Genomic DNA, 6,972 nt, shown 5'->3' with positions numbered 1-6,972 from the left:
CTGTCTGCAGAATTTTAGCTTATAAAAATATATGTCAAACAAAATATTTTTTTTCTCCTTGGTGCTTTGCATTCCTCAGCTCCATGAATTTCCCAGTCCCTCCCACACTTGAAGTGGCTCCAGTGACAGATCAAAGAGCCTCAGGTGGTGCTGACAGCGATTTAAGCCATGGCTGAAGCTGCCCTGGTGTCCCCTGCACAGCGAGGGGCTGTGCAAGGACAGCTCACCTGCCCCACCACCAAATCAGGGCTGTACTGACACTGAGGAACGTCTAGAAAAAAGGATTAAAAAGAATAATCAAAGAGCTCTGAACATCAAAAAGCATCCAGGTCTATGAAATATATATGAAAACAGCTGAAGCCTCAGTCCCAGCATTTTCTGCCTCCCATCCCAGCTCTAATTCCATTGTGCAGCCAGGGAATGGGAATCCCTGACACGGGGTCTTAGGCTGGGTGTTCCCTTTGCTCAGGCTGCCCGAGCAGTGCAGCTCATCCCCCCAACAGCAGGGAATGCTTTTGTGACATCCCATAAAGGCACCTTTGCCTTAATGAACTGCTCAGGCATCCTTCCTTAACGAAGACTTTATGGCATTCACACCTAAAATCAAGCTTCCATAATTACAAATTAATCAGGGAAAATCCTCTGCAAGCTTTTCTTACTAAATATTCGCTGCTGGAAGGAATCAGAGGGCCCATTATTCTCCTGCCCAGCTGTTTCATGCTGCATGAGAGACTTTATCCATCAGCCCCAGAATCCAATCTTCCCCCGGTGCCCAGCACAGCCCCCATCAATCACCAGCACCAGAACCTCATCCCAGCCTTCCCTGCACTGGAGAGAGCTGGGAATGCACATTCCAGGTATTTACCCTCCCCTCCTGCAGGGGAAGGAAGGGTGGTGGGAGGGGAGAACAGGGGGAGACAAAAAAATGTTTTATTTTTGTTGTCAGAGTGTCTGGCTGGAAACTGAGAAGCTGCAGGAGATGAGAGAGCCTGGAATCAAAGGAGGAGGGCAGGGAAACAGAATGCCTTGGTTTTGGTACCATTATTTCTATCACAGCACCCAGATCAAGCTTTGGGCTGCACGTCCTGTCCACCTGCTGTGAACACCTCTGGAAAGGTCAGGATCATTATCCTCCTTTTCCAGATGGGAAATCTGAGCAAGGATCAGCTCACACAAGCCCAGCAGAGCCAGGCAGAAGCGAGCTCGGTTTTCTCCAAGATTTCAAACAGCTCTGAGCCCCCCGGGCTGGGTTCCTTTCCCATTACAGGAGAGGGAGGATGTGGGATCAGAGTCACCCTGGGCAGGGAGCAGTACAAGGAATACTGGAATAAAACAGATTTCCCACAGGCCCCGGCGTGTTTTCCATTTGCTGAGCTCTGTCTGTTGTTGTAGGTCATGGGTTGTCTTGTGGCTTTCCATCTCAAAGCTTTAATTTGTGCTTTGTACACACAGACTCGACAAAAGTGTTCCAGCTGCACTTCATTGCAGTGGGAAGCACTGGGAACCCCCGGGAAGAGAGGTGCTTCTCCAAATGTATTTCACTTCATAAGAGGAAGGAAGGAAGAAAGAAAAAAGAATACAGAAATGCTGATTTATTTTGTGTGTTTCACACTTCATTGATTTCACTTGAATTGTTCCCCTTCCAGAATTGAGGGAATTTATTCACTTGATGTTTCTTTAAGCCTTTTTGTGGGTGGTGAGAGTTTAATCTCGAGTTGTGTGCATTAACTACGTGCAGAAATCAGGCTGAGGCTGCACAGGCAGCTGCTCCTTGCCAGGTTTGAGGAGGCTGAGACCTGTGGAACACCTTTCACCATCTGCAGCAGCACCCAGCTCTGAGCCTGTCCCTGCCCAGGCTGATGCCACCTGCTTCTTGTGCCACTTGTGCTGGGATTTGAGCTCTGCTTTGGGAATTTTCTGGAGCATGGAAGAAGCCTGCAGCTGAGCTGGGATTTGCAGAACATAGATGAGAGACAGCTCAGGGCTTTGGATGGAGCTGTGGGCTCCTCTCTTTGTCCCTCTAGACCACCTTAGGTCAAAAGAAATGGTTGGCATGTTTTAAACTGTGCCCAGCTTGCATGGCTAGAGTGGGAAACCCACCCAAGTCAGATTTATCGGTGTTTTCCAACCTTGTGCTTTGAGCAGCCCTATGTCCATAGTAAAAGCAAGATATTTCATTAGGAAATCCTTATTTCATAAGGATGAGATTTGCTCTGGTCAGATATCTGTCACTTCTTGTCCAGCTTGCCTGTGTCACTGCTGATCTCAATTCCACAAAACCTCAGCAGAACCCATCCTTAAGCACAGAGAATGTGTGTTTTGTCCAAAATCAGCTGGAATTAGAGCTAAAGTTTCGCAGTACCTGTGAATCTCATCCCATCCTCCATCATGTAAGCAGAAGAAACTTTTTGTGGGACCTCTGACAACCAACATTAAAGTGCCCAGGAAGGGGCTGGATGGGGCTATAACAGTAATTAAACAGGCAGGGGAAGTTCTGCGCAATCAAATCACCTCACTCTTCCATGGATTTCTTTCCCTAACAAACATAATCACCCTGGCTGCTGTTTTACCCTAATTGGCTCCTGGCTCACCCTGGCAAGGCAAGGAATGATCAGCGGCTCCTTCCCTGCCTTTGTGTCCCTGCTCCCTGTCCTCACCCGGGGTAGTCTTGTGTGAAATTGTTTTCTCTGCAGAGCCTCGGCTCTTGTAATTCCACTGGAATAATCCTTGGCTCCGTGCTGGGGAAGCTCAGCCAGCGAGGGGAGCAAAGGCATCTGCACAAAAAAAAAACCCCCACAAAAACACAAACACACAAAAACACTCCCCTCAGCGCTGGGGGAACTCAGCCAGCTCACAAAACACAGATTTGCAAATCTGCCTTTCTTCCCTTCAGTGCTTGCTCTGTAAAGGCTCAGGGAGCAGCCAGCCAGGGATGAGCAGGAACAGAGGGGCAGGGAAACACCTGAGAGCAGCTTGGTTTGCAGGCAGGGCACACAGGGACTGCCACTGCAGGGAAACATAGGTTGGATATTAGGAAAAAGGTTTTTTATTGAAAGAGTGATCTGGAATTGTCTGCCCGGGGAGGTGGTGGAGTCACCATCCCTGGATGTGTTTAAAAAAAGCCTGGATGTGACACTTGGTGCCATGGTTTAGTTGAGGTGTTGGGGCATGGGTTGGACTCAGTCTTGAAGGTCTCTTCCAGCCTGGTGGTTCTGTGATTTCATGGTTCTGTGGCTCTGTGATTCTATAATTATATGATTGTGTGAATTCTGTGGTTCTGTGGGTCTGTGATTGTGTGATTCTGTGATCCTGTGATTCTCTGGTTCTGTAATTGTGTGAATTCTGTTGTTCTGATTCTGTGATCCTGTGATTCTATGATTTTGTGATTCTATGATCCTGTGGTTCTGTGATTCTGTAATTCTGTGTTTCTATGATTCTGTGATTGTGTGAATTCTGTGGTTCTGTGATTCTATGATTCTGTGATCCTGTGGTTCTGTGATTCTATGATCCTGTGGTTCTGTGATTCTGTGATTCTGTGTTTCTATGATTCTATGATCCTGTGGTTCTGTGGTTCAGAGCCTCAGCATGAAGCCCCCACTGAGGGAAATCAGCACCAGAGGTTCTGTCCCACAGTGCTGAAATAATAACCTGAGTCTGTGCTGAGAGAGAAAGGTTTAGTCCTAATTATTTCACTAAATAAAGGATCCTCATGCACAGGATAAGCATTGGCCTTGCTTTGGCAGGGAGATGCCGAGGTGAGGCACAGCTCCTGGAGCAGATCTCATCTGAAGCTCCACCCAAAGGAGCCCAGCTAGGATTTGTGTGTGACCCCGAACTGTGGTGGACCTCCCTCACACAAACAATTCCTTTCCCTTGCTGGATAAATGATGCCAATAATACAGAGATTAACAACTCCCAGTTCCACCTGGAGCATCTCCTTCGGAGAGGTCGCCAATTTCCAGATGTTATCGCCCATTTCCAGATGTTATCACCACATCCCACAGCTGCAGAGCCCTGGAGCACAGTTCATGCTCCCCCGGGAGCTCCTCCCGAGTTTACTGTCACCTTATCGGTGTTGTGCCTCAGGTTATCAGCCTGCATCCAAACATGAGGAAGATGTTTATCCTCTGGGCTGATAATTCAGTCATTTCCTGCTTTTTTTCTCCTGTGTTTGCTCCTGCATCCCGGGCAGTGCCAGCAGGAGATGTGGGCTGAGAGCTGTGATCCACAGTGCCAATTCCTGACCTGGCTGCGACCTGGGATGTGCTGAACTTCAATGAAATCTGAAAATGTTCTGTGCCTGCACCAGGCAGAGCAGATCTGAACCTGAAATCAATTTGTAGGCATTCCTTTGACACGGTTCCAGACAGGAGGAACCCGGGAGCAGGGAGAGAGCAATTGCCATGTAATTATGGGGTCTGTCACTTAACATTTGTGTGTGATGGGTGTCCTAAAGCCGAGCTTTGCATCATGGATATGCTAATTTGTCATGCTGACAGACAACAGAGTCCCGGCTCATACAGCCGTGGGAGCTAATTGAACAGACAAACCAATCAACAGATGTGGCAGATGAGGAATTTTAATGGGAAGAATTAAATATATAGAGTGACCTTGCGGTGGTGCTTAGGATAATTTTATTTAATACTAGAGTCTGAGCGGGAAATTACTTAAAAAGCACATAAAGCGTGACAAGTAATGACAATTTTGCCAGGGTTCCATGGCAGTTTTTTTTTTTCCAGAGCATTTCATCAGCTCTCCAGATGTACTTCAAGAAAATGGGAAAATTTAACCAGGGTGCATGACCAGTGTTAGGTCAGTTCAGGCACTGAGGATTAACTCTTTCTTTGTCCATCTCTCTACTGGTCTTGGTCTTGTTCATCAGAGTTGTTCTGGGATTAAAACAAGACAAGGAAATCTTTTGTACCGCCCTCAATTGTAGTTTTTGGTTTACTGCTTTGCTTCCACACGGTGCATCTCCTGCTCAGCAATTAGGGCCCAACAGCACCAGGATTTACAAATCTCAGCTTTGTTTCTTTAAATGTGGTGGCCTGGGCAATCCATCCCCTGTCCCTCTCCTTCCAGAGCCATCTGGGCACATCAGCTGTGATGGATCATTTCAATATTATGCCTTCTGTCCTGCAAATGGAGCTTTCCCTCCCCTTTTTCAGAGAAAAGCTGCTAATATTTGCCTTCCCATCCCAGTCCAGCAGGCCATCAGACAGAAGGCTTCCAGGGACATGTGACACTGCTCCTTGCTTCACTGGCCCAGGCAATAAATTCTGTGGAGCCAGAGCGAGGGGGATTTACAGCCCGTGGCATCATCTGGCTCCTGGGCTGGGTTCATCCCTGGGTTACTGCTCTGCAGTCCCCAGGAATTAGCCCAAGCACTGAATCTGCTCCAATGGCAGGCAGGACTGGAATCTCAGCTCTGTTTTAACTCACTGTGCTCCAAAATACACCTAAAGTGGATTAGCACAGTGCTGGAGGTTTAAGCCGAGCTTGGGTGATCCAGAGGATGGGGGGAATTGGGAGGCAGGGATTGGGTTTCAGCTCAGCTCCTGTTGAGCTGCTAAATCTTCTTCAGGTAACAGAGCATGGGAACATTGCCAAGGCTGACAGGAAAATCATTTACAGGGGGAAACTCAGGAAAGGTCCCCAGAAAAGCTTGGTGAGTGGCAGGTTATTTTTTTGTTGTTGAGAAATTCGAGGCAAGCTACTTTATAAAGTTACTCTGCTCACAAAGCTCTTTGAAATTTAACTTTTTTAACTAAGTCTATTATTAGATAGCTCAACAGAATGCTCTTGGAGCAGCCAGCCAGCCAATATTCCCAATCCTTATGGCATGGAATAGGAAATGGTTTTGGCAATCCTGCAATTCATTGCATCCCTCAGCACTGAATCTCTTCTGGCTGAGGAGTAATGAACCTGGAAGGGGTTAAATGTTCAAATTTCTAATCAGGACAAATTGTTTGTTGTGTGATCCACCCTCCTTTTGTTTCAGTCTTACTTTACAGTCATTCTTAAAATCTTGTGTGCACAAGAAAAAGCAGTGAAGGCACTGAAGGCCTGGGAGTGTTTCTGTCCAGGATGGAAAATGAGCTCCCAGTGGAGTCCCTGCATGGAATTCACCCATCAGCTCCCATTTGGAGGATCCCCTATTCCTAGGAAAATCACTGGAATTTATCAGCCTGCCAGTTTTGCTTATTTAGAGGAAAATTAAGCCTTATGATGTTTGCAGTGCCTGAAAATTCAGGCATTTGCTCCCTTCTAGCAGCAAACGCAGCTCTTGTGCACCTAAAAATGAAAAAGGACCTGAAATCAGAATTCCAATTGCCAGTGGAGCAGGGAGTGAGCAGGGAATGGCAGCTCTCAGATCTGCCTGAACACCTCTGTGGCCTCTGAGCTCTTCCCAGTCACCAATTCTGGCTGCACAACCTGCCCAGGGTGGAAGCAGCTCCATTATTTCAAATTTCTTCTTCCAATGGAGAGTTAAACAGAGAGGAGGGCAGGGAGAGAGGTGTGGAGAGGCTGAATAAATCAGGGCCATTTACAAAAAGGGCTGAAAATTAAAAGAGAGGGAGGGGAAAGAGGTGAGTGCCAACAGTAAAACGAAAAATGAAGAAGTGCCATGGTAAAAATGATGCAGTGTCCAGGCAGTTCAGTCCTCAGCCTTGAAAACCTCACGAGGAAAACATTACTCAGAGAAGATGAATTCCTTCAGTTAACCTTGTTCACAGCAACATCTTTGCAGGTCAGAAAATTATTACTCTCTCACTTTCCAGCCCTCCAGTGGGCTCCTGAATATCTTTGCATATGGATGGGTAGATTGGATTGGCTTAGGCTGAGCTGAATTGGCAGAGAGATTCCCTAAATCTGGGAATATTGCACAGCATAATTCTTTTTTGATAAGAATGTAACGAGGAAAAAATCCTCCCTGAAGCAAACAAAGGGCCCACAGTGTGCTGCCACCAG

At 47.0% G+C, this 6,972-nt stretch overlaps 1 long non-coding RNA gene across 1 annotated transcript; it reads left to right on the top strand.

The window, feature by feature from the left end:
- The first annotated feature begins 718 nt into the window (after positions 1-718).
- On the top strand, positions 719-4,784 carry LOC148221347 (uncharacterized). The gene is made up of 3 exons (XR_015808187.1): positions 719-857; positions 947-1,116; positions 1,453-4,784. It is a non-coding gene; the product is annotated as an uncharacterized LOC148221347 (long non-coding RNA).
- The last annotated feature ends 2,188 nt before the right edge of the window (positions 4,785-6,972 follow it).

This window comes from Sturnus vulgaris, chromosome 23 (assembly GCF_052056855.1).
Source record: "Sturnus vulgaris isolate bStuVul1 chromosome 23, bStuVul1.hap1, whole genome shotgun sequence".
In the NCBI taxonomy this organism is placed as follows: Eukaryota; Metazoa; Chordata; class Aves; order Passeriformes; family Sturnidae; genus Sturnus; species Sturnus vulgaris.
The sequence above is the reverse complement of the archived record's forward strand: the minus strand, read 5'-3'. Positions and strand labels throughout refer to the sequence as shown.